The sequence below is a fragment of the Pseudorasbora parva genome, chromosome 19 (genome assembly GCF_024679245.1).
Source record: "Pseudorasbora parva isolate DD20220531a chromosome 19, ASM2467924v1, whole genome shotgun sequence".
Lineage (NCBI taxonomy): Eukaryota > Metazoa > Chordata > Actinopteri > Cypriniformes > Gobionidae > Pseudorasbora > Pseudorasbora parva.
In genome coordinates, this window is record NC_090190.1 from 35,297,816 (window position 1) to 35,325,430 (window position 27,615).

At 38.8% G+C, this 27,615-nt stretch overlaps 1 long non-coding RNA gene across 1 annotated transcript in view; it reads left to right on the forward strand.

Moving 5' to 3' along the window:
- Positions 1-8,141: 8,141 nt before the first annotated feature.
- LOC137048277 (uncharacterized) overlaps positions 8,142-27,615 on the forward strand; it is a 28,223-nt gene continuing 8,749 nt past the window's right edge. Inside the window, exons 1-2 of the long non-coding RNA XR_010899353.1 lie at positions 8,142-8,323; positions 11,560-11,696. This is a non-coding gene — a long non-coding RNA (uncharacterized lncRNA). The remainder of the gene's footprint in view (positions 8,324-11,559; positions 11,697-27,615) is intronic.

Consider the following 27,615-nt stretch of genomic DNA (forward strand, 5'->3'; position numbering starts at 1 on the left):
CCAAAATGTTACAAAGTATTAAAGCAAAGATATTACTTTTTTGTTGAGATTAGTTTGTTATTATTTTGTTGTTAAAATAAACCATGCAAATTGCAAACTTCACAGCCTGTGATCACCATGCATTTTCATCATATGGAAAACAACTTTGACATTTTGGTAATAACTTGGTTTGTGTTCCACTGGGGGGAAAGAATAAACATTTCAAGTGACATTTCTAGAAAGCAAATATTCAGTTTTAAGCAAATTATCTGTGTAAAGTATGCTCTTTTAGCCTACAATAAACTTGTATCAAAGATATCATTCAAAAATTGTATATATATATATATATATATATAAATATATATATATATATATATATATATATATATATATATATATATATATATATATATATATATATATATATATATATATATATATATATATAATGGCACATGGTGAGTATATATTGATAAAAAAAATACATGTAATTAAAATAAGTCACAAAACATAAAAAAAATACATAAGTTGAATTAGATAACTATGCAATAAATTCTAGGTTCTACAAACACGATTCCAAAAATGTTAGGACACTGTACAGTCCCTGACAAAAGTCTTGTCGCTTGTGTACAAATTGACCTAAAGTGCCGCTGAAATATATTTCTAATCAAGATTTTTTTACAAGAAATGGCTCATTTTAATCCCACCAGCTTTTGTGATAATGTTTCAGTGAAAAACTAAACTTTCAAAAAGTATTCTAATATTCACTGCTTGGTAAAGCCCATTGAGTCAATTTTTACAAAGACATAAGTGTTGTCACCTTGTCATATGAGCTTCACCTGTGACTAATAATGGATCAATTAGGTCTCAAGTGTGTATAAAAAGAACCCCAGTACGCTAGACCTTCACATCAACTGCAACTAGACCTCTGCAAACATGCCTAAGATTCACCCTGAGACTAAAGTTTTGATTATCAAGAGGCTGAAGACAAGATCCACTGCTGATGTGGCAGACACCTTCAATGTGTCTCAGCGTCAAGTACAGAGGATAAAAAAAAGATTTGAAGAGACTGGAGACGTTTTTGACAAGCCCAGGTCAGGCAGACCCCGCAAGACAACTGCTCGAGAGGACCGTTTGTTGGCTCGAAAATCCAAGGCCAGCCCATTTTCCACTGCAGCAGAGCTCCACGAGACCTGGTCACCTGAAGTCCCTGTGTCAACCAGAACAGTTTGTCGGATTCTGTCTCGAAATGGCCTCCATGGTCGAATCAGTGCCCAGAAGCCAGCACTAAACAAAAGACAATTGAAAAACCGTGTGGCATTTGCCAAGGCCCACAGCCTGCTAAAAGGATGGACGGATTTTTGGGTTTTTCAGATGAATCTTCTGTTGAATTACACCACAGTCGCCCAATTATTGCAGGAGACCTACTGGTCCCCGAATGGATCCGAGATTCACCCAGAAAACAGTGAAGTTTGGTGGCGGAAAAATCATGGTCTGGGGTTACATCCAGTATGGGGGTGTGCGAGAGATCTGCAGGGTGGAAGGCAACATCAATAGTCTAAAATACCAAGAAATCTTAGCTACCTCTTATTCCCAACCATAAAAGAGGCCAAATTCTGCAGCAGGACGGTGCTCCATCGCATACTTCCATCTCCACATCAAAGTTCCTCAAGGCGAAGAAGATCAAGATGCTCCAGGATTGGCCAGCCCAGTCACCAGACATGAACATCATTGAGCACATGTGGGGTAGGATGAAAGAGGACGCATGGAAGACGAAACCAAAGAATATTGATGAACTCTGGGAGGCATGCAAGACTGCTTTCTTAGCTATTCCTGATGACTTCATCAATAAATTGTATGAATCCTTGCCAAACCGCATGGATGCAGTCCTTCAAGCTCATGGAAGTCATACAAGATATTAAATTTGGATCTCACAGCACCACAACTTAATTTGCTGATATATTTTTGTATTTGCAGTAAATTTGTTCAATTTCTGTATAGGCGACAAAACTTTTGTCTTGCCAAAATTTGACCTTTCTGTCTTGATTAAATGATAAATATTTTTTCTGTGATCATTATTTATTTCAGTGCATTAAACATCATTTGGGAGGGTTTTAGCTTTTCATATAAGCTATTTCTAACACCAATGAATTAATTAAAAGTCAGGTTAATATCAGGTATTTCTAGAAAAAAATTAAGCGACAAGACTTTTGTCAGGGACTATATACATTGTGAATAACAACAATGCAATGATGTGGAAGTTTCAAATTTCAATATTTTATTCAGAATACAAAATAGATGACATATCAAATGTTTAAAGTGAGTATAATGTTAAGAGAAAAATAAGTTGATTTTAAATTTCATGGCTTCAACGCATCTCAAAAAAAGTTTGGAGAAGGTCATGTTTAACACTGTGTGGCATACCCTCTTCTTTTTATAACAGTCTGCAAATGTCTGGAGACTGAGGAGACAAGTTGCTCAAGTTTAGGAATAGGAATGTTGTCCAATTCTTGTCTAATACAGGCTTCTTTGCTCAACAGTCTTAGGTCTTCTTTGTCGCATCTTCCTCTTTTTGATGCACCAAATGTTTTCTATGGGTGAAAGATTTGGACTGCATGCTGGCCATTTCAGTATCCCGGATCCTTCTTCTACACAGCCATGATGTTGTAATTGATGCAGTATGTGGTCTGGCATTGTCATGTTGGAAAATGCAAGGTCTTCCCTGAAAGAGACGACGTCTGAATGGGAGCAGATGTTGTTCTAGAACTTGGATATACCTTTCAGCATTGATGGTGCCTTTCCAGATGTGTAACCTGCCCATGCCACACGCACTCATACAACCCCATACCATCAGAGATGCAGGCTTCTGAACGGAGCGCTGATAACAACTTGTGTTGTTCTTGTCCTCTTTAGTCCGGATGACATGGCGTCCCAGTTTCCAAAAAAGAACTTCAATTTTTGAATTGTCTTACCACAGAACAGTTTTCCACTTTGCCACAGTCCATTTTTAATGAGCCTTGGCCAGGAGAAAAGTCCTGCGCTTCTGGATCATGTTTGGATATAGTTTATTTTTTGACCTATAGAGTTTTAGCCGTCAACGGCGAATAGCGCGGTAGATTGTGTTCACCGACAAGTTGTGTCCACAGTTCAGTCCATGTTGTGATTTCCATTACAGCAGTATTCCTGTATGTGTTGCAGTGCCGTCTAAGGGCCCAAAGATCACGGACATCCGGTTTTCTGCCCTTGACCCTTACGCACAGAGATTGTTCTCTGACAAAATTGACAAAATTGTGTCTGAATTTACAGTACTCATAAAATTGTAGGCAAAACGTACCTGGATGACCTACTTCTGGCGAGTGTGCATACGGTGAACATTTTACAATCCCATGAGGCCACGGGAGAGGATTTATGAATGGCAGTGAAGTGATGTAACTGGCACTGGTAGGTCACATGATAATGACATCATGGTGAACAGGTATGTGCCCTTTTTTCCTTTACACTGTGAAGTGTCCTTTTTTGGTGGTGGTGTTTTTTTTCTTCTTCTTCAATAAACCAATGTTATTGGTCACCCTTTACGACTGTTTGTCAAATATTTAGCCAGTGAAAGGTAATGAAAAGAGCTCCAACAAACTTAGTGAAAGCGTAATGTGATGCCAGCGTTTTAATGACAGACAAAATGCACATTTGCACACATACGCTGTTCAAAAACCCTATATTCACCAAAGGTCTGGTTAGGCAAGCCAAAACACGAAAGACACCATTTTACTTACAGCAGCAATGGCGTAGGGGTAAAGTTCATGATATGTAATTTTGACGCAAATTGACCTTCAAATCCACCTTTTGCCTAACTCGCTTTACTCCCTTTTCCCCCATCACATAAAAAAATCAAAAAGGCATTTTTTTCCCCCAATAAAAATTAAGAAAATATTTTTAAAAAGTGGAAATCAAGCATCTAACATGTTTAATAATAAAGTAGTAGTTGAACAGTAGTTGCCCTTGGGGTGTCCTTTTTCAGTTTCAGCACATGCCCCTTAAAAGGTCTGCGCACGGTCCTGATGGCGAATGTAGTAAGCATCCTTTCATTGCTCCCTTTGCCAAGTGTGTTCCAAACGGCTTCATTATGACTCACAAGTGCCCTGCTCCCTCCAAAGTCCACACTTTGAAGGCTCTGCCCTTCAGTGTGAGTAGGTTATAGGGATGCCCAATTTGCCCAGTGGCAGTAAAGCAACGCATTATCGTGTGGTAGGACTCCCCCTCCTCGTTTTGCCTTGGAAACCTGATTTGTTGTGTGAAGGTTTCCGATTGAAAGAGTTTTTAGATGCAAAGGTATATTTTGAGTGGGTTTCAGGTCTAAGGGTAGGTTTAAGGTGGGCTTCAGTATTTAGGTTCCATCTTAAAAAGGTTTTTTTAGGCGTAAGGCTAGGTTTTAAGTGGGTTTCAGGTGAAAGGGTAGGTTTTGAGTGGGATTCAGTGGAGTATGTCAAAAAAGGGAGAAATATAAGAAGTAAATAAAACAAGAATTAGGTAAGTCTTCTTTCCGTTTTAACAGTTTGAGTCATAGGTCATTACGCTATTTCTACATCATTGTACATGTGCAGTACTCTCCAGTTTCAAGTGTTTACATGCTGTCTCGATCGGAATACAAAAGGGATAAACCACCTTACAATCCGAATGAAATTTCATCTGGCCAATTAAATCCGATGGTGACTTTTGTTCTGATTATGCTACTCCAGTTACGACTGGATAATTAGGGTCCATCTAATGCAGCTAGAATAACTTTTTTAGCAGTCACAATGTAATTACTTTACAACATACTTAAAGGGTTAGTTCATCAAAAAAAAAAAAATCTGCCAGTCATTAGTCCTACAGAAGCAAGTTCCTAAGGAAACTTCCGTAAGCTAATTTAACTTTTCATCACAAGGTCCAGGTAGCTTGAAATTTAACACCAGTCACCATGGAGAATGCAGTTACCTCAATGAGAACTAGTCCCCTGTTGTCTTTGATTAGTATGCTAATTCCTTTTTCCAAAGACATCAACTATTGCTCGGGTCATTTGTATGCCTCACGACGCCCAGAAGAAGCAGACGATTGTAGGCAGCCACTGTTTGCCATTTGTTGCCCACCAAAAGGCTGCCTGATTCATTAGCAGCACGTACTCTGTGTTAATACCCATTAACTCTTCATAGCAGTCTCTGTAATTGAAACCCAACTGGCCTCAACACTTGCGCACAACGACTTGACATCGCTTTCATGAGGACATAATGAATACATTGCTAATTTATCCTCTCAAGCGCTAGTGTACCGCACCGGCGTCGTAATGGGCCAGTTCCAGCTCGGCTCGCGACTTTTTTTAAACGTAGCCTCCTTAAGCACCTGTCACCCTGCATTCGTTAGCCCTTTCCTTAATGAGTTGGATCTCAAGGCACCATCGCTGATGAGATACAAGCTGAGTGTGGCGATTGTTCCGTGTCAGAGCCTGTTAAGTCAGCTGTGGGCGTGCGGGGATGTGACTGGAGCCATGATTAAATGTTGATAGCAATGATGTGCAATCAGCGATTAAAAACGGGCCATTCGCTGATGGCTAATGCTCGGTTTAACCTCTGACTGCAGAGACTGCGAGCTGAAGAGGGAGAGAGAACGACAGAAATAAAGACAAAACCGTGAGGTAAAAGAACAGAAAAACAAAGACGCCGAGTCTGGGAGCCATTAGTCCCTCCTGGACATTCTTCAATCGTGTTTACTCATCCTTTGACCCCTGTTGTGGCTGAAGAGATGACGATGTAGCTGGGAAAGAAAGAAAGAAATCGAGAATGAGGTGCGACACGGGAGAGGAAGCACGTGCAGGGAGTAATCTGAGGAAAGGCAGACAGGCTTGTCGCGGTGGATGAATGGAGGAAAAAAGGAGACAGCACCTCCACGTGGCCATTACTTATACTGCAAAGTGGGTCAGGACAACATCTCATCGCTTTTAGATTTTTAGGGAGGACACGTGTTTTCTTTTAAATATGAGAAACCACAATACTAGGCTATTTAGTAAGGACCCGTGTTGTTATTGTTAAAGGGATAGTTCACCCAAAAATGAAAATGTTAGTTTTCATGTCATCATTTACTTACCCTAAAGTTATTCTAAACCTGTGTATGCGTATATATATATATATATGGGGGGGAGATGATGGGGGGAGATGATATGGAAGTCAGTCATCTGTTGTTGTTTTTTTCGTTTTTTTTTTTCTTCAAAGTATCTTCTTTTAAATTAACTTTTAAGTAGATTATAACAGAAAAAAATATTTTGGGTTATATACGATATACAGAAAATAAATGACCCCAAAAAAAAAAAAAATTGCAAAACAGCATAACTGCTAAATAAACGCTCATTCAAAATGTTAATAAAAAAAATTCCAATGCAAATGTTGTCTTTTAAAATAGAATATGCAATATAATGAGGTCATGTGACATCAAAATAGCATGCTATTTATAAAAATAAATAAAAATGTGGCTGTACTGTATGAAAAATGGCTCTCTTGTTCTTCTCCCTAGTTTATTGTAAACATGAATTCAGGCACTAACAAGGGTCTTGATCCACAAAACATTGGGAAACTGATGACTCAATTACCGATATGACACAATTATAAGGTTGCACATTAAAATGTAGCTGGTATTTATTAAGAACATGACTGTGCACACAGGGCATGACTAATATCCTTCTGGTGTCATTTAATTTGTTTTTCGTGCGTCTTCATTATAGCTGTTAAAAAAGAACTGCGTCATTATAAAATATGGCCTCGTTTTTCATTTATAATGACTGCAAAAAAAGACAATGACATTTTTTGTAGTGAATAGCGAGCGGCTAATGCTCACAGGTGTTCATGGAGCGTCCTGGTAAGTTTTAAATTAAACTGGAACAATTTTGACAATGGGACTCCTTAGGAAGTACTTACTACTGAAGCAGAGTTCTTTCTTTAGCTGATAGTTCACAACATATGTAAATCTTAACTCAAACAGAAATGCCATTTTCCAGATGTTTTCTCTAACCTAATGTAGGCCACATGCGGTAACAAAATACTGCATCAGACCACTAAACCAAATCTTCATTAAAAACAGCCCAGCTGTGAGGAGTATCTGCAATCGGTTAGTAATAATGGCCCTCCTACCATAAGCTGAAACTAGAAGCTGTGTGCTGTCCTTGTGGATGCAGATGTTCAAACAAAATGCTGCGTTTAATTCTAGTGAATAAATGTGTGAGAACTAATTCCAAAGATGCAAAAGATTGCCTGGGAGAAAGTAATATTTATCCATTTTTGGCCCTTTAATCAAATTTGAGGTAGTTATGGCTGCCAGCACAAGGAATGCAAGGTTCATTCCCAATGAGGGTGTCCTAGAAACTGGTCAATTACTAAGATCACATTCCTGTTTTATCACCATTGTGCCCTTGAGCAAATCACATGACCTTGGGGCACAACTGAGGGACTGTCCATGCAATCTGTGTATTTTCAGTCGTTCTGCTTAATAAGCAAATATGGCAACTAGATAGCAATCAGGAAAAAAGGTCATACAGATGATAAAATGGAAAAGATGTATAATAAGGATTTGGAAATATGCAAGGGCCTGTGTGAGGGAAAGGAAATATTACATGGAAGCAACTTGGGAATTTCACCCATGGAAGTGTTATATTACAGCATGTTGCACCAGTTAGTGTTACATAACTATTACCAGATGTTACAGCGGGTTTAAAGCCCACCAAAACATTCACTGACAATAGAAATCATTGACATTCTTTCATAGAAAATAAGGTTTTGATTAAAATGTTTTAACTAGATCATTGAATAAATATTTGTTTGTTAGATATAGGGCATTGTATTAATTGTGGCTGATATTAGCTACTGATTTTACATAATACTTACAAAGTTATGGAATTATTTAAAATATGGGGGAAATAGAGCAATACAGCCTATAGAAAGGCATGACACTTAAAAAGAGAGACGCAGATTGATATATAGGCTATAGAAAGTTGTAGCTACATGAAAATAGCTATAGTTAGGCTACTGCAGTTATTGTGTAACATAACTAGCTGACTAGTCATTAGCAAGTGCAAGCTGATCATTCGCTCACTGACCTGCCATTATCTGAAAACCTGCTCGACCATTTTAGGGTTGAATGACCTCTGACCTTCGCTCTATAGCCTCCATCAGGAACCAGCTATCATACAAAGCACAGCTAGGCCTACTAGTTTGGATTTTCGAACCGGATATGGTATTTTAGGGACAACTATGATTGTATTAACTTGGATTTTGAAGGCTGGGGATTCTTTTACACAGACCTCCTAAGGAGATTGTTAATCGAGCAGGTGAGAAAAACGCGGCAAACAAAACTAACCACAGATAAGTTATCTCTTAATTTTCATTTTTGCGGCTCTAGTTAGCTACGTATCAGTATCATTTTGACTATTAAATCTGCTTAAGAAAATGAGAAACTTTTCGAAAATGCGCAGATTTGAGGTAATTGTACGGTGTCATTCGACCACAAGATGTCGCCAATATATGCGCTTTGTTGTTTATAACGAGTTTTAAAATCAACGTTCGTTTTGTTTGATTTATGTGTTACATTTATATTTAAAAAAATATTAATAATAATCTAACCATTAATGTATTATTGCCACTACAAAGACATATCGATAGCACAGTGTATTATCCTCTAAAAACAGCAGAGGGCGCCGTTCCTCACATTACCGCCACGGAAGTGAGCTCAATCTCTGCAACACTTCAGTTCAATCTCCAATAATGTATTAGTATTTCGCAGGCCTGGTCAAGGAACTAACTTTCAAGGTCATTTATCTGCCTTAATATTGTTTTATGCTGGATATGTTTTTTAATGTGAGCATTCCGTGGCTTGAATTGTACTGGCTTAGCTTCATTCCAATTAAATGTCTCTGTCCATTCAAAATCAATCCACGTCATTTAGCTCCATGTTTAGAGTGATTGGGATGAGCTCCAAACAGAGCCGAGGGTGCTTTAGAGTCCCCAGTGGATTCATAATTCAGTTAAAGACATGCACTCTTTTTCTGTGGTACTCCCACAGTCATTTATGTTTGAATTTGGCATTTTAATATCACGAGTGTTGTTTATTCTGAAAGGGCTCATATAATAAGGAATTACATTTTCCTTGATCCTTTGAGATAAAATAATTGAAAAACAAAAAATAAATGAAAACATTGGGAATCATTTATGTGTGCGTCAAATCTGATAATGTGCATTCAGGGAACTTCAGTGCATAAAGGCACTTTCAATTTATAATTCAATAATTTTTTATTTAAGCAAGTTGAGATTGATTTATTTGTTGAGATTTATTTATCTGTAGTTATTTGTTAAAAATATATAGGAATAAAGAAAATCGTTTTTATCACATTTTGCGATCACTAGTTTGTTTTAATGGACCTGTACTGTGACACACATAAAAAATAATTAATATTCCCTTTAGTCTCTCAATTGATTTTGAAGTGATGAAAATTAATGATGTCATAAACACATCCTCTGTTATTCTCATTAGTATCCACCTAATAAATCTAAACGAAAATCTGCAATGGACTATAGCAACATTTTCGAACCGCAGGGCTTGTCAACTTCATGTCAAGTGCTTCAGTGAGATGAGGAGATATGTCCAGTTAATGTTGGGTTAATAATTAATAAGTGTGAATCTTTCTTAAAGCAATAAAACAATCATTGGTCAAAGTCTGACTAATGTCAAGTTAATCACATGCATTACATATAAACCCTTAAGACTTTAAGATCAAATGCTGCTCCCATGGAATGAGTAAAGTCGTCCTTAGATTTTTTTAATGAATCAGAATCTTGTTGCTCAACACATCTCTGATTATTAAAACCACAGGGTCTGATCACAGCTAATTACATGCTTCAGTGCTGCATGAGTAGAGGTTGGTCTCCATGGCAAATCCCTCAGTATCACTCTGAATGATTGATATAGGAAATGCATTTGAAGGTCAGTGGACACTAATGAGGATAACAGAGGCTGTACACACATCAGCTGAATGACTATATTGGCTTTTTCTAGTAAAAAAAACACTCTACTGATATTGAGCTCCCAGCATCCTGAAGTGGCACCTGCTACAGAATACAGATATGCATGATAACTAAGAATGCATGAGAATAAGAAGGTGCAAACAAAAGTGACCGGAGACTTCTTCTAGCCTTTTTTGTTTGCACCTGCTTATTCTCATCCAAGGCCTAAAATTAAAGGGTTAGTTCACCCAAAAATCAAAAAATTATGTCATTAATTCCTCACCCTCATGTCTTTCCAAACCCATTCGTTCATCTTCCGAACACAAATTAAGATATTTTTGATGAAATCCAAGAGCTCTGTCTCCTCTATAGACAGCCTAGAAAGATAGGAAAGACATTGTTAAAATAGTCCATGTGACTACAGAGGTTTAACCGGAATTTTATGAAGCGAAGAGAAAAATAAATAACGATTTTATTCAATAGTGCCTGTCTCTTGCGCACAAAAAGTTTTCCTGTGACTTCATGACATTAAGATTGAAACACTGGAGTCATAATATGTTTTTACTACCTTTCTGGGCCTTGAAAGCGGTAATGACATTGCTCTCTATGGAGGGGTCAGAGAGCGCTCAAATTTCAACAAAAATATCTTAAAGAAACACGCCGACTTTGTGGGAATTTAGCTTATTAACCGTATCCTCCAATCTGTTACATAAGTTCATACATACCATTCCCATCTCCGTGCGTGTCTGACACAACCACCGCTAGCCTAGCTTAACACAAAGACGAGTCATGAGTGACAAAATAACGCCAACATTTTCCTATTTACATGTTGTGATGTTTACATTATGTACTAAGATTTTCTAGATTGATAGGGCTAAGAACTACACTCTCATTCCTGCGTAATAATCCAGGAACTTTGCAGCCGTGCCATGGGTGCAGCAGCGCAATATATAACTATAAAAAATATATAACTATAAAAATGTATAGTCCTGAATGCAGACTGGATTGATAGTCCCCATCCAGGATTATCAGTCCAGATGAATTTATAGCATAAAGTGTAGTTTAATTGAATTTGATGCACTTTCTGACTGATCAGTTTAGGTCAGTTCACTTGAATATGTTTCTTCATGCAAGAAAAGTGTTAAAATATAGAGGGATTTGGCTATTGCAGCTTATTAATCAGATATGTTTTAACATTAGAATGCCTCAGGTCTGCCGGAGGATTCACCTGCTTTTCCTCATCATACAATTATGTTAATGTGATTGATACACATTCTATCATACACACTGGATCAGCCACATGTGACCAACCTGTTTCTTTAGCTTCATCCATACTTTTTTTTTCATCACTACCCTCAATTCATTTCTCTCTCTCTCTCAATCTCTCTCTCTCTCTCTCTCTCTCTCTCTCTCTCTCTCTCTCTCTCTCTCTCTCTCTCTCTCTCTCTCTCTCTCTCTCTCTCTCTCTCTCTCTCACACACACACGCACACAATCACGCACACACGCACACACACACACAATCCTCACTTTTTCTCATTAACCATCTTTCCCCATCTATTTCCCCAGCGAGGGCTCCAGCCATACCTTCGATAAGCCATCTCCATGGAAACAGCCCAGCAACAGGCTGGCCCCTCATGGCCAATGAGAGCGTGAGGTGTCCCGGATTCTCCTCCAATGGTGGTGGTGAGCCTGGTGAGCTCAAGGTGAATGCTCAGGGAGGCGTGAGCACTTACATTCTGGTATATTTAGCAGCAAGCATCGCTGAATATCTCTTTTGCTCAATCTCTGTCTCTTTCTTCCTGTGCTTCTGAATAATCTGGATGGAAAAATGTAGCCTAATAAAAAAATAAATTCTCTCGTTTATATGACAGTGCTGGATATATAATGTAAAATGTGTTGCATGGAAGCCTAAAATAAGTTAGCTTGGCAGAGTTAATTTCTGAAACTCAACCAAAAGACAATAAAGTGAAATCAAAGAATATATAATATTCTTACTGTACTGAAGCCAAACAAAAGTAATTTTTTTTTATAATTTCAAAGCGGTTTACAACAAAGTTTTACAGTCCTAAAAATACATTTTGTCATTTTGTGTTCCTAGAACTTTCTAGGATGGACAAATAATGAAGTAGCTGAAAAGAGGCAGCTGTTCACACTACCGGCGAATTCATCGCTGCATGTTGTTAATGGCTTTTACTTGCCTTTACTTGCCTGGCGGGATAGTTTTAGCTGGGAATGCCAAACATATGTCAGCTGTGCATGTTGTCTTGTCATATCTGTAAATACAGAGAAGTTGCCCTGGCTACTTTGACACGTGTATAAAGTGGTATAGGTTAGTTGTCATAATGAGTGAAAAAGGTTAACATGGAGCACGCTAAATCCCGGACCCCCAGGTTTAGAAAATGCCAAATAGAGTCAAAAAGAAAACATAGCTCGCAATAAAACAAGAATCACCATTGGCTTGGCTTCTGTGAGATGGCGAGAACGGAGGGATTTGAAATGTTGTAAAAGAGGTTGAGTATAGACTAGAGAAGAACCCTCCTCCCTTTGCTTCGGGTCTTTAAATAGGGTCCTTTTTCTCCCTGCAGAATTTCTGGTTATGTTGAGTTAGAGCAGCCATTTTATGTTGTGGAAACTTATTATAAATGTGGTTATAATTATTCATGAGACAACACAACAAATAATAAGATGCAAAACATGGCATAATCAATGCATTAAAAAACATATTTTATAATGCATTATACATAAAGGTTTTAAGTAAAGTGCTACCCAATGTTCTTCTGCAAAGTGCATGCATTTAGTTTTTTAAGCGCAAAACGAACAAAAGTTAGTGCACTCCAAAAAAATGGTATGCCTTTTTTTACTTTCTTTACTTGATTAAGGATTGTTCGATTATTAAAGGGGTGGTAAAACACGATTTCACTTTTCTAACTTTAGCTAGTGTGTAATGTTGCAGTTTGAGCATAAACATTATCTGCAAAGTAACAAAGCTTAAAGGGATACTTCACTGCCTTTTCATATTAAACTGTTATTCCCTTAACTTAAACGAGTTGATACATACCTCTCTCGTCTCAGTGCGTGCTCTTAATCTCTCTGATAGCATTTAGCTTAGCCCACTAAGCCCAGTTCATTCACTATGGAACCAAACAGAGATCAAGTTAGAAGTACCAAACACCTCCATCTTTTCCCTATTTAAATACAGTTACACGAGTAGTTGAATGATCAAGTATGGTGACAAAATAAAACATGGCGCGTTTCTAATCGGATTAAAAAGGAGAACTATAATGTATGGCGGAATAGCACTTCTGAGAGTACTTCGGCACGGCGCAGTAAAAAGTCCCGGCCGAAAACATCTTCCCTCACATCTCACTATTGACAGAAATGAGAGAGTGAGGGGGAGGTGTGAGGAAAGATGTTTCGGCCGGGACTTTTTACTGCGCCGTGCCGAAGTACTCTCAGAAGTGCTATTCCACCATACATTATAGTTCTCCTTTTTAATCCGATTAGAACCGCGCCACGTTTAATTTTGTCACCATACTTGATCGTTCAACTATTCGTGTAACTGTATTTAAATAGGGAAAAGATGGAGGTGTTTGGTACTTCTAACTTGATCTCTGTTTGGTACCATAGTGAATGAACTGGGCTTAGTTGGCTAAGCTAAATGCTATCAGATCATCACCGTGCGTGAGAGAGATTAAGTGCACGCACTGAGACGAGAGAGGTATATGTATGAACTCGTTTTAGTTAAGGGAATAACATAGTTTAATATGAAAAAGCAGTGAAGTAACCCTTTAAAGTTTAAAGCAAAGGGAGATATTTGCTTTTAAAGAAATCAGTTTCTAAGGACTACAGCAAACGGCCGGTTGGGAACTACAGCCATTTCCTCCAGACTTGCTGACATCAGCGGGTTCAATATTTACATAAACCCCTCCTCTGACAACATTAAAGAAGGGGAACGAGGCCATTTTTTATTGCTGTGAAGAAGAGTATAGGCTGGAATGCACTATGCCAATCACAGCACACTGGGCCAGCTAACCAATCTGAGCCCATTGCATGTTTTTGAGGGACTGGCAGTGTTCGAACTATACCGTGGCCTTTGGGGGAGCTCACTTTCGCGTGGAAGAGAGGACGTGTATATTCCTTCACACACAGACGAACGGGTCAATAAAAAAAAACCTCTTAATATACAATTTACAATCATTGAAGAGCATCTTTGATTTTAATGAAGGAAGAAAAAAAACAAGAATTGATAGGTCAAAAAGCCCACAAATAGTCTATAAACAAAGCATCCGGCTGTCTTTGAGTTCACATGAACGGTTGAAGTTACTCGTCAGGCTACAGAAGAATACCATAATTCCTCCATTCAACTAATGTTAGTCTTATTAGGACATCGATAGTCGCGCAGACCTATATCAACCCAGCCACAACACATAATTGGGAATAACATGCCTTAACACAGAATCGACCACAGAGGCTTGGGGTCAGCTTCCTTTGCTGTTCTTCCAGAAATCCAAGATCAAGAAGTGGATATTCGTTTTTGTTTTTTCTATGAATCTTTGCGTTGACATGTACTAAACATGAGTGGAATTTGCACCGCAGCGCCACCACACCTTGATGGTCATGACAAGAACAGCATGTATAGTTATCTTTATTGAAGTGAATTAGATTTAAATTGCCATCATGCATGAATTAATTATATATTTTTAGCAATTTTACATATAATAAACCATAATGATCACATTACAGAAAACTGAAATTGCACCTCAAAATAACACAGTGTCAATATTTTTGAGACCCCCCAAAATTTCTTGTTTCGTATTCAGGGGAGCCCATGTCTTATTTAGGGGAGCCGAGCTCCCCCTAGCTCCCCCGTAGTTCGCACCCTGGGGACTGGCTTCATAGAACCAGGAAACTATCAGACCGTTTTTACAGTGAGAGACAGAGCTGTGTACAATAAAGGTAAAATGTATGAAAAATAATGCAATTTGTTAAAAATGAAGCATGAACACGTTACAGCGCATAGACTGTAAAAATATGGACGTAGCAGCTAGCTGTCCGTGACGTCACACATAGGATTCCAATAAGCCGTTCTAAAGCGTAAAGTAGAGACGAGCTGGTCGTTGCCACCTTGCGAGCGCGCTATCGCGAGTCACTCCCGGATAACCAAAAATGGGCAAAAAGGCGGAATGTGGACGGAGATGAGGTGATGCAATGACTATAGATGGCAGATAAATGGTTATACACCTGTCACTGAGTTATAAAAAAAATTCACCCCCCTCACAGTTGTCATGAAGGGCAAAATTAGCCGTATAGGCCAAAACCGCAATTTGTACCAGGCTGTAATCATGTTTTTTCTGCTTCAAAGTTGTGAATTTTAACATGAGGCTCAATGAGATTCTGCTCCCTTCTGGAGCCTGTCCCTAGTGGCCAGTCAAGGAATTGCATTTTACATTACTTCTGTATTGGCTTCAAGAGAGATCATGGAAGGTTGCCGCTTGAGCGCACCCGGCAAACACAATCAAGCCTTCGGAAGAATGTGTTTTACCACCCCTTTAATATAAAATACCTAAGGATTATTCAATTCCATTTGATGGAATTTTACTATTAATTATATTGGATAAACCTAAAAAAATATTATAGTATTTGTATTTGTTTTGGAGTGTGTACCTTTTAAATGTTCATATTTTCTGGGCCCTACACATTTCCTCATAATGGTTGTTACAAATACAATAACCATAATAAGAAATATGAAATCATGGTCTCAAATAACATTGATGCATATATCAGTAAAACGGCAAGACCTGCAAGTCAAACCTTCATTATTCACAGAAGAAGATGCACAAAATTGTCATTGGTATGAGGATTGAACAGATGACATGCTGTAATTAAACCCACATATAATATTGCATTGTGTCATCAATTGCTTAAGTTATCATCAGTTGTGTAATAACAGACAAGAAGCTTTTGAATGTTTACACATCTATAAACAGCAGTCATTTAATCAACAGCAATTTAATCATGCACTGTGTTGCTCAATATCTTTTTGGATTACTTCGATGCAAGGCAAATGGGATAGCGTTTTAACACTGATGAATTTGTGTTCGCTTTTAGTGTGTTCACCTTTCACACTGTGCATCAGTGTGACAGTGTTTCATTGGCCAGATTTATTTTGACCTCCCTGTTAGTGTGCACCTGTATGATTTTGAGCTGACCCATTCGTTCCTGCCTTTCTCGTTCAAATCTGCATTGATCGCGTGTGAAACAATATATAGCTTTATACTTCTTCTTGTGAAAGACACCTTCATGAACATTTGTGGGATTGTGTATGCAGGTGTGTGTATTGTTGTGAGCCTGCATTCTATAGCAGTGCCAGTCATCTCATCTCCAGTCACGTGACCTGCCTGCCAATGGTCTCCTAGCAACCTGCTCCCCTCCCCCTCCCCCTCCCTGTTGTCCCCTCTCCATCCATTCCTCTCTGTGTTCTGTAACTCCGGAGGCCGTGTGTATACGCGTGGGAGTCGACGTGATCGAGTGAGCCAGCGAGGTACTCGGTTATTTATAGATCTGATGGATAAGCGGTGGGGGAACTTCGTGGTTGCTAAAATTAAGCCATCTCTCACGACTATGCCCCAGCCGTCCCCCCGTTACACATGCACACACTCTGATCTAGTCTTTTCTTTACACACACACAAAACACACATCCTCCCTCTGCAAGTTTCATTCATGATGCTGATGAGAGTGAGAAGAAAAATGAAGGAGGGGAGCCACTAAGGCAAGGTCCAATAATGGTTGACAAATTACAGAATCACTCGATAATGGTTGTTCTGCAGTCGAGTTCACTGAGTGCATAGCTTCATACTTTAAAGCAGTGTGTGTGAGGGGTTTTATTATGTTTTAGTATTATTGTATTAAATTAGTTTTTAATTTAATGCTACAATTTGATTGCATTTGTGTCATCATACATTTCACTCTTTTTTGTAAGACTATTTCTCCCTGCATTATTATTTATTTATTTTAATAAATGTTGATTATGCTTCTGACATACTTTGATTCAGCCCTATAGTTAGGCTAATACGGTAATATGTTTTTGTACAATATAATGTTCTTTAAAAAATAACTTCAAAATATCTATTTTTACAACAAAACTATGCTGTGAACATAAATCTTTAAGTACACATAAGTTGTCCTATTAATAATATAGCTCAATATATGTCTCATGATTATGATCCTAAAGTAGTCCATGCATAAAGTGTTCATTTTCAATAGTAGGGCTAATGTACATTACCGGAAAAATGACCCGCAGAGCGATGTCTTAGTTTGAACATTCACTGACTGAGCGATGTACACTCAGAAATTAGCTAAAGGGTTAGTTCACCCAAAAATGAAATTTATGTCATTAATGACTCATCCTTATGTCGTTCCTCACCCGTAAGACAGTTCATCTTCAGAACACAGTTTAAGATATTTTATATTTTAGTCCCAGAATATAATGCAGTCAATGCACACACTTTACTGTCCATGTCAAGAAAGATAATAAAAACATCATCAAAGTAGTCCATATGTGACATCAGTTAGTTAATTAGAATCTCTTGAAGCATCGAAAATACATTTTGGTACAAAAATATCAAAAACTTCGACTTTTTTCAGCATTGTCTTCTCTTCCGTGTTCCTCCAGAAAGATTCAAACGGTTCATGAATCAGTGAATCAATCAATGATTCGGGTCACCAATGTCGCATGATTTCAGCAGTTTGGCGCGATCCAAACTGCTGAAATCACGTGACATTGGCGATAAAGTCATAGTTTTTTATATTTTTGGACCAAAATGTATTTTCGATGCTTCAAGAGATACTAATTAACTAACTGATGTCACATACGGACTACTATGATGATGTTTTTATTCCCTTTCTGGACATGGACAGTAAAGTGGGCATAGACTGCATATGCTCTGGGACTACAATATAAAATATATAATAATATATAATAAACTGTGTTCCGATGATGAACGGAGGTCTTACAGGTGTGGAGCGACATTAGGGTGAGTCATTAATGACATCAATTTCATTTTTGGGTGAACTAACCCTTTAAGGTCTGTACACACCAAAAACTATAATAATAACCAGTGCTTGGTAGATTACAAATTACATGACACAAATTGTAGTTAGTCAAATAATCCATTACATTATAAGGTAATATAATACAACATCTCTGTTACGTATGGTAACCCTCGTTCCCTGAAGGAGGGAACGGAGACGTACGTCGAACGTAAATGACTGAAAGGCATGACTGAAAGGAATGACTGAAAGGAATGACGTCTTTTTTATTACTTTTAGATACTTTTGAGCTAACTCGTTTATCACATTGATTTGAATGGGATACTGCGAGTAGTGTGTCTTTATTGGTCTTATTGGTTTATTTCAAGAAATGCAATTATTAAAGGATTACAAAGTATTAAATAATATATTTTTAAGGAACACTCCACCATTTTTAGAAATAGGGCTTATTCATTTTTATTCCTACATTTAGATATGTGGGCAAATGCATTTTTTTTCTCAGTGCATGCATTGTTTTAGTTTGGCAGGGTTGCCACTAGCTTAGCTTAGCATAATGAATGGAACCTATGTTGCCAGCTAGCATGCCCCGAGTAAAAGTGATCCAAAAAAAAAAAAAACCCACCTAATTACTTCTTGTGGCCTGTATATTCACAACGAGTACTAATAGCGATGCAGATTAAGACTAGGTGATTTCCTAGGTATATTGTCTTGGGACTATATTATGGGAAAGCACAGGCAAAGCACTGCTACTTGGACACAGAGATATCACGCAACACATTGCGATAGCTCAACAGCTGGAGGACGTGAGGATGAGAGCCGTGATATCTCTGATATCTATGTTTGACCATGAAAAAAAGTTCTTTGGTCTTTTCATTAGGCTACAGTTTGTCTTAAAGGTGCACTATGCAACTTACGTCCACTGGAGGGCGCTTTTTAAAAAAAAGGCGTAGTTTGATGACGCAAAGTTTGAGCGCAGCATCTTGGGACATGTGGTCTTCACCTCACAGACGGTGGAAAATAGGACTCAGGCAGAAATCACGTTCATGCGGTTATTAAGTGTAAAGCAGAGCAGGACCGAGTGTTGTGGACCTGAGAACGACAGCTCGCAAACACCGGGACTTCTACTTCTCTGACGGGACGGGACACATTCACCGGGCGCCTGCACTGATCCGCTCTTCTGGTTATGATTATGAGGTAATGCAGCTCTGTTTATCATATAAGATACATTTAAGTGTGTTGAAAATGATGTTATGACGTTACTCCGTGTGTTCACTTGTTCCTACTGCTAAGAGTAAAGCGCTCCGGCCAAATAAAACACGAAACCGAGGGGAGCGCAGATGTGACGCAATTGACAGAACTTCCTCAAGCGCAATGCTGAAACGGTCTTAGTTAAAATAGCAATTTTTACAATTATCAAATAGTTGGAAACATTTGGGATATTGTAGGTACTCAACTGAACAAAATATATAACACTGGCCTGGTGGTTTTTGGATATTTTACTGCAAAAATACTATATAGTGCACCTTTAATTATCACAGTGAAATGATGGCGAGAAAATGGGTCAGATGTGTGAAATTATTCTTTATTTGTGACTTTGAAACCACCAAATAACCATCTCATTCAAATATACAGACCATGTGCAAGCTGATCTCAGACCTGCTCACTCTGGTACAGCCATATATTCTCTGCCTGATATAACTGATTGCAGTTGTTTACTCCGTTTGTGTGAACACTGGTATGGAACCATTTTGGATAGGATTTTTTAAACTGAGCACTAGGATCCAGTGGGATGTGAAAGACTGTACGGGTATAATTAGAGGCCTTTGTTATTTGTGGGAAGATGTTGATTGGTATATAATGATGGGAGGTTCGCCATCACTGCTGTTGCTTGTGGTGGCTTGTGGCACAGAGTCTGATTGATTGATCTCCTGCAAAAACAAAAGACGGGTTAGCTTGAGTCTTCCAGTGGGCTGAATTGATTTTTCTTTTCTTAAAGGACAGTATGTAACTGCCCTGTAGGATGTAAATGCAGTACACTGCTAAAAGGGAACTGAATCTGTTGATAAAGAAGGTAGTTTAACACTAAAAAAGAGTTGTTGCATTATGTTCTGAGTGGTTGTCAAAACTGAGCAGTTTTTAGTGTTGCTATGATGTTGCTAGAATATTAAGTTGGCTGTTAGAGGGTTCCAAAAATGTTTCTGGCGCATTTTTGTGCATCAGTTCATTTTGAAATTGGACTGCAATTCATAACTCAATTCAAGTGTTGTTGTTTTTTGTTTTTGTTTTTTACTATGGGCATTTTGATCCTGTGGACTTTTAGAAAACTAGCTCTCCTAAAACATACTCTCAAATTTTAACTAGTGAAGTGTACTAGTTCTTGTTACACTTATAAAAAACCAAAAAAGTCTGGACACTGTACGAATTGTGCATAAAAACAGAATGTAATGATGTGGAAGTTTCAAATTTCAATATTTTATTCCAAATACAACATATATGACATATATCAAATGTTTAAACTGAGAGAAATTTACATTTATTATTATCAATGTTGAAAACAGTTGTGCTGCTTAATATTTTGTGGTATTCTATGATTAACAGAACATTCAAAAGAGCTGTATTTGTTTGAAATTGAATTTATAATGGCAGTGGAGGGGAGCCCAACATTTTGAACCCAAAAATGTGCATTCTAATTAACCAACTGATGTCACATATGGACTACTTTGATGATGTTTTTATTCTCTTTCTGGACATGGACAGTAAAGTATGCATAGACTGCATATGCTCTGGGATTAAAATATAGCCTGGATGCCAGCCGAACTTAGCCCCGCCCACAACATTTTTAGGTCAGGCAGTTCGGTCTGGCCTCGATCCATAGAGGAGTAATTATCCCCGAACAGAAACTGTTCAGACCAATGAAATCATCAGGGCGGGCTTTAGACGATGACGGACAGATGATCAACAGTAACGTAATCATGCACATCATCAAAGGGGCTTGGGTTATATTTGTTTGAATCCTAAACGGAGAGCTTGTTTGATGCATTCACCTTCACAATTTCTCTCAAAAATGATGATCATGTTGGGTAAGTACTCTGTGTATCATTAAATTATTTTATTTTTTACAACACCGGCAAAGATTGTTTATTCCAACCCGATTTCTGCGCGCGTGCAGACAGGGTTGCCAAGTTTTTACAACAAAACCCGCCAACTACTAGCCCTAAACAATAGCTTCTCAGGGGGTTCTCCGGAAAAAAAATGGTGTTTGGGGGGTAAAATGTGTGTTATTTTGGCAAGATTGCCAGCTAAAATTCACACTTATGGGTCTATATATCACATAATAGTCGCTTCAACCCGCGGACATAGAAAACAACACTCTGAAACAACACTCTGAAAAAAAATGCGGACTTGGCAACACAGTGCAGTGGAGTTCTGTTGACATTTGACAGCTAGCGTAATGTGTTGCTTCTTTGCTCTGATTGGTTGTAGCTCTATCCAATTGATGTCTTTCCTGGTTCGGTTGAAACACGCCTCATAATCACAACCCAATGGAGCAGTTTCAGACTCTCCATGACATGACCACATCAGGCTAACTAAAATCTAAAATATCTTAAACTGTGTTCTGATGAACGGAGGTTTTACAGGTGTGGAACGACATTAGGGTGAGTCATTAATGACATAAATTTCATTTTTGGGTTTTCCCATAAGTTTAATGGAAGGCAGTCCCATCATTCGCTTTAGAAGGCCTTTATTAACCCCCCGGAGCTGTGTGGATCTCTTTTATAATGGATGGATGCACTTTTTGGGGCTTCCATTCACTGCCATTATAAATCTAAGACGTGCCAGGATATTTTTTTTATATCCTCTGTATTTGTCTGAAAGAAGAATGTCATATACACCTAGCATGGTTTGAGGGTGAGGAACTCATGGGGTAATTTTCATGTTTGGGTGAACTATCCCTTTAATTAACTTGTCAATAACTCGGGCAGAAGTTGAAGAAACACACGTTGCATTCTCAGACATTTTTCTCTTTCAAGTCAACTACCGTCATGGTGGAGCAACAGTTTTCTCATTTTCTGACCAAATTATTATTAAATGTTAATGGTCAGCTCCTTAAATAACACATTTGAAGGTATCTCTATCGCCACCTTGAGCAGTGAATCTTGTTGCCGTCACAGCAAAACTAAAACATATATTGTATTCAATAGGATGTATGCTTCCAGTGCTTTTGGAAGTTTGTTTACTTGCATGAATTATGCTTCAGCTCTAAGAATAAGAAGGCACGACTTTTTATGACTGCTTCCCTTTCCACAAAATTCATTTCCTGTTAAATGAGGTGGCACATCATGCAGGCTATCCCCTGTGTGTTTGTCCTATACCTCAACCTGCCAGTAATAGTGTGTCATTGGTCCGGAAGACCACCTGTCAAACCCAACCATGTGTAAAACAAGGAACGGTGGTGAGAGAGAGGAAGCAAGATAAAAAGAGGGAGAGAAGAGAGCGAGCATGACTCGTTCATTGATGTGTGCTTTTTTTCTTTTCCAGCCTCAAGCTCCTGACTACAAATGCAGAGATTATGAAACATTTACGCACATGAAATGTAGTGAGGGGGGAGGAGGTGTGATGGAGGGACGTGGAAGGGAGGGGACGGGACGGGGGAGAAATGGGGGATGCCGAGCATGGTCACCATCCACTGTAGGATTGGTGCGTTTCCCGATCAACATGCCGCCATCAATCTTCCCCCTCTCTCTCTCTGCTTTTCATTTCGTCCTCTTCCTCTCTGTTGAAACCCATTCATCAGTGTCTCTCATAAACCCTTGTTTTTAGTCATTCTGTTCCCTCTTCATCAAGGTCGCTGGCAAGGACGCTCACAGCATCTCCTCTCTGATTGGCTGACTTGCTGGCTAAGGCTTAAAGAGACAAGAGCTTTTAAAATGGCAGCCATGTTGGATTCATAGTCCTTCACAGAACCAATACTTTTTTGATGCAACCTAAAATAAATATAATCAGGAAGGATTAAAATAACGTGCTCGGTGTTTCCTGTCTAACAACAAAAACTGCATAATTTCCATCATAATGCAGGAAGACTGCAGACTGCAACATATCTGAAACAGTCAAAGGACAGGACAAGGTTATAACTTTTAAGGGTCTTGCATTTACAAGCAGACTACAGCATTGATCATGAGGAGGCTAGATTTTGCCTTTTTCATTCACTATGATCTGATCTTATCGCTTTGGAGATGGACAGAAGAATAAAAGGACTAGATGAAATCTAAGAGGAAAAGGAGACAAATTTTGTAGGTGATACCTTTTCTGATGTAAATGAAAAAGCATGTTTGCTTAGCATAAGCTCTAGGTTTATGGGTAATGGGTTAAAATAAGATAAATGGCACTGTTATTTTGTCACGTGTCTTGCAACTAACCAGTGGTTTTATGGAGAAACCCAGTCTTGCATGTTTTGTGCTAGATACATCATCTTAGCAAACCTAGAGGAATAATGAAGGAGGGTGGCTACTGTCGCTCTCTCTCTCTCTCTCTCTCTCTCACACACACACACACACACACACACACACACACACACACACACACACACACACACACACACCTTTATGCACATACTGTACAACATTTTGTCATGTAAATCGAATATCCAGATTCAATTTAATCTTGCCACAAAAATATATCTAGCCTAGCTGGACAGAAATCCAATTGCATTCGTTTTAATGCATTTCATGAATATTAGGATGCATGATTATTACATTTTTTGACATTTTACATCTCATATGGGTAGATGTGCAGTTCAACCTTCTGAAAAGAGAATTTTGTTCCGGTGACATTTTCCTTCGCATTTGTTATGCAAAAATGGCACCATCCTCCTCCGTGCTCTGTTTGTCTGAGTAGATCTGGAAACATGTACTGTAGTCGTCTCATCTGCATCATTTGTCGATTTGTGAAAAGAGAACATGCAAATAATCACTGTTAATTAATTTCAGTTGCTGTAGAGGAAGCGCTCCAGACAAAATGTGTGGGGGTAGGAAGGAGAACGACAAGAGGTGCTTATGAAGAAAGAGAAGAGGAGGGTAACAAAAAAAAGGAAAACTAGCTTGAAGGCAGATTAGGCGCTCCAGAAAAGCGAGAGAACTAAAGGCATTAGCAACCAAATCATGTTCATGTCATAGGAAGTGTGAACATCGTTCACATCTTACACTAGTTCCAGCGTTAATATTTGCTTGGAAAGCACAACAGTTTCCATGAAAGCTTAATGAGTCATGTTAATATAAATGATGGTAATAGTAAAGACCCCATTGGCTCTAAGGTGTTTTGGTCAGATGCATGTAGATAGATTGATTCTAGTGTTTATACACACACATCCAAACTCAGCTATTAGCCCTCACTCAGGGGTTATGTAACAGCAGGTGTGTGTGTGGGTGGGTGCACAGGTTTTGAGTGGTCCTCACAAGAATAGTATAATCTGAAGTAACAACTCGATCTCACAGGAAAGCATAAGCATTTTACGAGGTTGTGATTTTGGATGAATTTTTACACTTTACGTACAGATTTCAAACAAATGTCATTTCAGAATTAGCCACCAGTCCAGCTAAATGTAGTTACGATTTGCCATGAGAAATAACAGTATGGACCAGTCAATGGTCCCCATGAGGAAAACGGTCCCCTTAATGAACCTTTTGTTTATTTTAATTTTTTTATAAAAACTTAAAAAAGCAAAAAGGTTTGTATAGGGATATGTTTAGAGGTACTGTAGATAGAAATTCATTAAAGGGGGGGTGAAATGCTGTTTCATGCATACTGATCTTTTTACACTGTTAAAGACTTGGAATCCCATACTAAACATAGACAAAGTTTCAAAAGTTAAGGTGGACGTTTGATGGGAGTATTTCTTTGTCAAAAATACTACTTCCGGTTAGTCATAAGTTTCGGCAAGTTTTTTGAGATCATGCGTCCCCATTGACGTTAGTGGGGGCGGAATTTCCTTGTATGGGCCTTACGGACAATTCTACCGGAAGCGCGTGAGAGAGAGCGAGGGAGAGAGCGAAAGCAACAGCCTACGCCCATCAAAGCGCTGGTTTGTAGATTGCTGGACAGGTGACAATTACACATAGCACATAATGTCACCAAAAAAGTGCGTTTTTGGTTGCCAGACCAAGACAGTCCTGCACAGATTCTCCAAAACCCCGCGTTAAGGCAACAGTGGATGTAATTTGCTTTTCCGGATCAGCAACTGAGTTGCGCGAATGTTTATATCTGTTCGCTGCCGACTGTTTCATAAACAAGGCCCAGCTCGACGCCGCATTTTCCCAATCGCCTAATGCTGAAGGATGGAGCAGTCCCAACGTTAGAAGGGTGAGTGAGACTGCTTCAAATGTCTGTGTTTTTTTTAGTCCGCATACTGTCTACACAAACCACGCGTAAACACACAAACACACGTGCACAACTGCACTTCCCACATGTACACCTTCAAAGACAAAAATACGACGATATAATTCAAGTATAAATATGTAAATAACACAAGCCGCTAAGCATATTATATAGTTAGTGTATAACTTGTAACTTACCACATACAGACGTCCTGCTCTAGTCGTTTTTGCTGCTGCTCCTGTTCAACTGCAGCCTCTGGGTCTGATTCCGGATCATAGATGTATGGCTGTATCTGATTAAAAGCCATATTTTTATTTTGAATAAAGTTTTTTTCCCGCTGTTAGGGATGACGGACTCGACTCAACACACAGCGCGCTGCTGCACACGTCATTATTTAGCTCCGCTCACACGACACGCCCCCACCCGCTCGGCTTTTTTCGGAAAGACTCGGAACAGCGCATCTTTCTTATATAATTATTAAAAAAATAAAGACTTTTCGGAGATATGCAGGATGCAATGCTACTCTATAGGTACTCAAGATTGACATGACACTGACTGAAACTGAGTGTTTCACCCCCCCTTTAATAGTTAAAGGTGCACTATGCAACTTTCCGTCCACTAGAGGTCGCCTATTCAAAACAAGTGTGTAGTTTGATGACGGCAAGTTTGAGCGCAGCATCTTGGGACATGTGGTCTTCACCTCACAGCCGCTGGAAAATAGGACATGGGCAGAAATCATGTTCATGGATGTGGTTATTAAAGAGTTAGTTCACCCAAAAATGAAAATTATTTAATTAATTACTCACCCTCATGTCGTTGGACACCTGTAAGACCTTCGTTCATCTTCGGAACACAAATAAAGATATTTTTGATGAAAGCTGATGGCTGAAAAAGGCTTTGAAAAGGCCTCCATTGGCATTCAGTACACTTCCACTGACCCACTCACAAGACCCATAAAAGGCACTAAAGACGTCTTTACACAGTCCATCTCACTACAGTGGCTGTACAATAATTTTACAATGCAACAAAAAATAGTTCTTGTGTGCACAAAAATCAAAATAACGATTTAATCCACCAAATTATTGACGTGAATTTGACGCATCCGCGAGAATATGACGCTGCTCCGACATTCGAATCATAGCGAATACATGACCCGGAAGAGGAGGAGCGCCGCTATCGCGTGAGCTCCAGGTGAGTTCACGTCCGAGACCTTCACGGAAGACAATATCTTGGCGGATAAAGTCATTATTTTGTTTTGTTTTTTCGCACAAAAACTATTCTCGTCGCTTGGTAAAATTATTGCCACTGTGGTGAGTTTGTAATGACGCCTTTAGTGCCTTTATGGGTCTTGTGAGTGGGTCAGTGGGAATATACTGATTGCCAATGGAGGCCTTTCTGAAGCCTTTCTCAGCCATCAGCTTTCAACAAAAATATCTTCATTTGTGTTCCGAAGATGAATGAAGGTGTTACAGGTGTCCAACGACATGATGGTGAGTAATTAATTAAATATTTTTTGGTGAACTAACCCTTTAACGTTACTGTAGTGTAAAGCAGAGAAGGACCGGGTGTTGTGGAGCTGAGCACGACTGCTGGAGCGATTGTTACAAAAACACACGCCTCGCGAACACTGGCTTTTATTATGGCGGGACGGAACACAGTCGCCGGGCGCCTGCACTATTTTTCCGCTTTTCCGGTCATGAGTATAAGGTAAAGCAGGTCTGTTTATCATATTAGATACATTTAAGTGTGTTTAAAATTGTTACGACGTTACTCTGTGCGTTTGCTCGGCGCTGCTGTGACATGTTAACACTGCTAAGAGCAGTGCCGTGTTAAGCCTTTGCGGCCCCCCCCCCCCCTTACACACACACACACGTTATACTCTCGAAATAAAATTAAACTAACACAAAATAATATCCTATAGTATTTGTGTATTTTTTAAACATGTCATGTAGGCCTACATATATTAAACAATATTATCGAATAACGAGATTACATATCAGAAACAACCTAACCTTATGAATTTTGCAGGTCATAAAGAACTTTGTTTCTCCACCTTAAAGAAAGAAGAGTTTTCCATGTCTCCCTGTCTCCCTAAATGTGTATTTTTCCTTGCTTTACCCGAGGCAAAAAATCATGTGTTGACTTTGATATAGATTAGACTTTAAATTATATGCATCTGTGGGGAAATAACCAGATTTTCAC